This window comes from Solanum dulcamara, chromosome 8 (genome assembly GCF_947179165.1).
Source record: "Solanum dulcamara chromosome 8, daSolDulc1.2, whole genome shotgun sequence".
Taxonomy (NCBI): domain Eukaryota; kingdom Viridiplantae; phylum Streptophyta; class Magnoliopsida; order Solanales; family Solanaceae; genus Solanum; species Solanum dulcamara.
In genome coordinates this window covers 70,662,637-70,668,853 of record NC_077244.1, presented here as the reverse complement: position 1 = coordinate 70,668,853, position 6,217 = coordinate 70,662,637, and the positions used below count along the sequence as shown (strand labels likewise).

At 33.2% G+C, this 6,217-nt stretch overlaps 1 long non-coding RNA gene across 2 annotated transcripts; it reads left to right on the top strand.

Moving 5' to 3' along the window:
• Positions 1-2,536: 2,536 nt before the first annotated feature.
• On the top strand, positions 2,537-5,145 carry LOC129900436 (uncharacterized). Of its 2 annotated transcripts, XR_008769612.1 has the most exons (6): positions 2,537-2,710; positions 2,926-2,975; positions 3,112-3,144; positions 3,331-3,498; positions 4,120-4,269; positions 4,728-5,145. It is a non-coding gene; the product is annotated as an uncharacterized LOC129900436 (long non-coding RNA). The 2 variants fall into 2 exon arrangements; XR_008769611.1 differs by lacking the exon at positions 4,120-4,269.
• Positions 5,146-6,217: the final 1,072 nt, after the last annotated feature.

Sequence of the window (6,217 nt, the reverse complement as noted above, 5' to 3'; positions counted from 1 at the left end):
GAAAATAAATCGATATATTTGACACACCTCCTAAATTTCATGTCATCTGTCTTCTTCTCTATAATGTGTGCTTCATGTGTAATTTTAAAAATATACATTTATTAATAATAATCAGAAGCGGATACTTCTATGAAATTTCTTTTTTTTGCTACAGCTCAAAAAAATTATTGTTTTAGACGATGCACATGTAGAAAACTTATTTAGTTCAACTTTATTAGATTTTTCGATTTTTCTTTTTATAATGGAGATATTCGCACATAATGACAGATAACGGTCATATTATTAAAAGCTTGCGATAAGAGTGAGTTTCGTTCTAGTGCACGAAAATAATATTCGAAAGCTTTCGTATGTTCTCCATGAATATCGATTCTTTCGACTTGGAAGTTTAACGGAAGTTCCTCTACTTAGCAAGCTCGTCATTTTGGTATAATTTGCCCCATCAATTTTATGACATATTTTCACGAGTGTTGTGGCAGAGAGATAGCAGGTGTTTATTGAGTGTTTGACAATAGCTATGAATATATTTAAGGATCGGAGTCAAAAAATTTAATTTATAAGTTTTGAACTGCAAATTTTTTATTGATTATAAATAGGTTATTTATGCGTATTATATTAATTTTTTCAACACAAATACAAAGTCTAAGTTAAAGTTATATAGACTTCTATCAACCTATAATTACCATTGTGGCTCCATTATACCGAAAGAAAATAAAATCTAGTGAATACTCCATAAACACTAAATAAATTTACAAAAAAAATAATGAATGAATGTATTACTATTCATATAATCATTGTTTCCTCAAAAATGAAAGATGTTCCAATTATCAGTGCTTTCAAATTCAACTAAAATCCCATCCAAATGCACGGAAATTTTTTGCTCGTCTTTTATTTGGACATTGTTATTGTATATATATTAATAATTTTTTTCATTCTGCATTTATTCATTCGAAATAACTTTAAATGTGCAGTATTTGAAGTTTCATATATATGATTGACCACACATGTAACTAAATAAAAATAATTAAACTTCAATCCTACGTGTCTGGAGTTAAAAATAATAATTTAAAATCAGTCATGCATGACTGAGGTTCGAAAACAGATTAACTGAACTCTAACTAAATGTACCTGAAATTTAGGCAAAAAATAAGTGAACTTCAACCATATGCTCTTGATCTTCAATCATACGAAATTTTAGACATTTTATCTAAAATCATTCTTTGTCAAGACTAATTTCATACACCATCTATCTAAAATTAATTCAAAGTGAACATACTTATAAATTTGAAAAGTTACAGATATATATTGTTCGAGTAACTAGTTTATCAACAAGTCCTAAATATCAACACACACTGATATGTATATGTTGGGTATATATATGTATATTATATGCATATTTAATATAAAATATACACAACTTATACACTTTTGTACATATTTTTTAAACCAGTTGACCAAGGTTTAGATCCATAATTATCCCTCAAAATTTTTAAGAAAAATTGCCTGAATACACAACTTGTTTTATCATATTCTCTAAAATTACCTATCATTTGAAAAAATTACAAAAATTCCTACCCTCTCTTATTATTGGATACATCACTTTAAGCGAGCTATCGGTTGGATACATCACTTTACTCGATGTATCGGGGCATTGAGTGATTTGTTCGAAACCGAGACACGACGTATCGGGATGTATCCAAAATCGAACGCAATGTATCGGGACTTTTTGGAATGTATCTGAAATCGGGACATTTTTGGAATGTATCCGGGTTCCATCAAATTTAACGATTTTTTATAGTTTGGAAAAAAGTAAGGATAGATGTAATTAACTCTTCAAAGTATGAGATTTGTGTAAAATTCCCAAATTTTTACTTACTAAATGGTGATGAGTGAAAAGGAAAGTCCAGTCCAACCTATTATTTGAAAATATTACTTGGATTAACACTTTTTAATAAATAAGTATTGATTTTAGCGATATTTTCCATCTATAGCAATATATAACAATATTATGATAAATCTGATATGTATTAAAATTGAATTATGCATGCAATATAAATGTATTATAAGTGTTTTAAAATATATTTGGCTTGTTTTATAAGAAATTGACACAATATATTTTAAGTATATTAAAGTGTGTGATAAATGTATTATCTATAAATAAAACTTGTATTACATGTTTTTATAAATGATTTTCGGTAATATGTATTAAAAGTGTATTATAAATATATTATAAGTGTCCAGTATTTTTTTATTATTATTATAAATAGGAGGTCACAAGTTCAAGCCTTAGAAACAGCCTCTGGCAGAAATGCAAGGTAAGGCTGCGTACAATAGATCCTTGTAGTCAGGCTCTTCCCCGAACCCCGTGCATAGCGGAAGATTTAGTGCAGCAAACTGTCTTTTCAGTAAATATTTTCTTAATATAATATATTTATGTAAGTTTCCCCTATTATTTTGGCGGTGTTTTTGCAATCCGCATGGTATATTACTCTTCGCTAGAATATTGGCCCATAATATTAGAGGCCCATATATACCTAGCTCAAGAATCAAGAATCTCAGCTACTATGAGGATGTATAGAATCTGGATACCCGCCATTCTTTTTCCCGCCAATTCACATTTCTCCATTTTCCCCATTACCCTGTGAAGTGCAAGTTAAAGAAAAAATGGATGAAAAATTTGAGGAACAGGGCAAGCTTCCCGAGCTTAAACTTGGTAAAACCCTAATCTCTTAAATCTTCCATTATATTCTAAGAAGTTTGTTCATATAACTCTTTCTCTATCTCTAATTTTATTATTTTTTAAAAAAATTCTCTTCATAATATGTGTTTATTAAAGGGATATTGAGGATTCATATTAGCAGCACTATTGATTTTGGGTTATAATTTTAGTTTGATTGATATGTGTTACTGTGAATGGTTTGGTTTTAGATGCTAGGCAAGCTCAAGGGTTTCTCTCATTCTTCAAAACCCTACCCAAGGTAAACATTTATTCATTATTTCTACCTTAGCAAAACAAAAATTATTCTGCTCAAATAGTTATTGCGTACCAACACTTATAGAGAAAATTGTTGAGAGGGTTTGCTTAATGGAGAACTCTTAATTTCTTTTTTGCAGGACCTTAGGGCAGTTCGTCTCTTTGATCGTCGGGTGAGCTTTCTTTCATAGCTCTGCTTTATTTTTTCCTTTTTGGTGTCTGAACCAACTTGCACCTCCATGGTTCTGGTGTTACTTTGCTGCCCACCAATATTTAGGTAGATGGAAAGAAATGCGTAAGATTTTTTGGTTCTATTGCAATTCTAACCCTGGTCTCTCGTGGTGTTTTGTTCCAACTAGGACACAATTTTATTAAAGCACCAACATTGTTTGCAACTCACTTTCATGAGCTGACTGCATTGGCCAATGAGAATGGAAAGAATGGGCATAAGCAAATTGCTGGTGTGGCAAATTTTCATGTCAGTGCACATTGACTCTTCTAGTCTCAAGCTAACTATGCTTTACAAGGTATGTTTATCTTCCTCTCTTTCTGGCTACTTCTGACTCATTCTCATCTTGTGCCAGTAATTTTGAAGTGCTATGAGTAGTGTATTTCCAGATAAACTTAATTAAGAAAAAAGTTTCTTTCCTGATTAACTTGGAACTGCCAGGTTTGAGAAAGTTTGATCTTTATTTAGGATGATTTTAAATATATATATCAGGGAACTTTTGTGTCACTCATATAAGTGGAGTGGTAGCTAATATGGATATCAGAAAAATCTTACTCACTGATCAGAAAAATGATAAAAAGAGCACTTGTTACGTTTTATAAACATGTGGTTTCACAACATTGCCTAACAGCTCATTGAATTCGGCTTATGGTGATTAGTGAGCACTTTCCATTAATTGCTTAGTTAGTATATCTCGGTACCCTATTTATGTCAGAATCTGTTTTATACATGAGTTATGGCTTCACATGCTATCTGAAGTTTATTTGGTGACCTCACCAAACAGTCAAACCGTCACTTGAAGTAGTGGATTTCACAAGTTTTAATGTTGAACCCTTGTAAACATGGACTGAAAAACTAGTTTCATGCGCTTTTTAGAATTTGAGCAGTTGCTCACCATCTAATCGTTGTACCCTTCAAGGTTCAACCTGGTGCTTGTGATCAAAGTTTTGGTATTCACGTTGCAGAGTTTGCCAATTTTCCACAAATTGTTGTGGTCCTGGCCAGAGAAAAGGCATCTTAGTTGGAGGATTTCTCTCCTAATGCTATGATGCCAAATGACTGTAAAGAGGTATTTCCTTTGGTTACTTCCCTATGCTCATCACAAATATCATAATACTTTTGCGTCCTTTTATTTTAAATTTAGGATCATGTTTGGCTGTTTGCAACCCCGCCTAGAGGCATTCTTAAATCTCCTTTGTTTCAAAATCATATGCAAGATTGCTAAATGTGTCTAGCTATAGGTGATGATGTAAAAATGGTCGTTCTGTTATATAAGCTTTTGGTTAATCATTCAGAACTCATTTGATGCTTTTGAATGGTCAATGGTGTCATTTAGTAAAACTTCTTATGACATCTTGCTCTGCTCTGTTTGCTTATTGCTTTTCTGTGTGTATTGCGGTGCACTTATGCACTTACATGCTGTAGTTTCCTGTTGGAAAACAATATAGTGGCACTATCACATATAACTTTGTTTTCCCCTTGTGTTGACCCTACTTGATTTTGGCTTCCCATGTCTTCTTCTTCCAGGCAAGGGGACATGTAAACCAGATTTCAGCTCAAATACCATTCGAGAGTACTACCCTCAAGTTTTTTGTTATTGTGGATGTATAGATTTGTCTTGTTCTTCCAGGCAGTCCCAAAGCGGAAGAGGGAATTTGACCCACATGACGTGTCTAGAGGTACTGCCCGAGCTCGTCAATTCTTACGGGATTTCACTCAGTTGCCACTGGATAAGATGGATCTAAAGCAGGCCTTGCAACAGTTGAGCAAAATGGAGACCGACCTTGAGAATCAGTCAGTGGCTTCAGCAGTTCTTTACTTCTTCAGATTAGAACTATCTTCTACTCTATGAAGCCTGGGGTGTGAAAATGATACTGTTGGTTTTGTGGATATAACTTATGCCAAGTTTTGAATTTTCATTTAAATCCTTACGGTGAACATGATCCCCTGTATAATATTGTTAAATTAGCGTATTTTATAATACGTTATCAGCACGAAGTTCTAATTTTCAAAAAATTAACTTCTATATCAGGTATATCTACTGAAGAAAATTAATTTTCAGTTGCCTTTGTTATTTTAAAATTTAATTTTCATCATGTCAAACTTGTCAAAATTGGAGTTTGTAGCACTTGATATTTCTGGCAAAAATTATTTGTCATGGATACTTGATGCTGAAATTCACCTTACCGCTAAGGGTCTTGGTGATGCAATAATTGAAGGAAATACAACATCAAATCAGGATAAAGCAAAGGCTATGATTTTCCTTCGTCATCATCTAGATGAAAGCCTGAAAATGGAATACTTGACAGTGAAAGATCCACTTGAATTGTGGAAAGACTTAAAAGGGAGGTATGACCACCTCAGGGCAACGGTATTTGCCAAGGGCTCGTTATGAGTGGATGCACTTACAGTTTCAAGACTTTAAAACTGTAATTGAATATAATTCTGCTGTATTTAGAATAACTTTCCAATTAAAATTATGTGGGGAAACTATAAATGATGAGGACATTTTAGAAAAGACACTAACTATTTTTCATGCCTCTAATGTGATATTACAGCAGCAATACCGTGAAAAGGGTTTTCAAAAATATTCTGAATTGATCTCATGCCTTCTGGTGGCTGAGCAACATAATGCCCTTTTAATGAAAAATCATGAAGCCCGTCCCACTGAAATTGCTCCGTTACCGAAAGCAAATATGGTAAAAGCACATGGCCAGTTTGAAAGAAGACAAAATAAAAATCATGGCCACAATAATGTGCGTGGGCGTGGCAATGGCAGAAGACGATTTGATAATCGTCGTGGTGATGGTCAACATAAAAGGGAGAACAATATCAGTTCTCAAAATGACCCTTCAAGAAGTAACTGTCATCATTGTGGCATGAAAGGCCACTGGAAAAATGAATGTCGGACGCCTGAGCATTTTGTAAGACTTTATCAAAATTCTTTCAAAAGAAAGGCAAATAGAGGTGGTGTCTCTTCTTCTAATGCTCAGATAGAGTCACACTTGGCGTTCAAA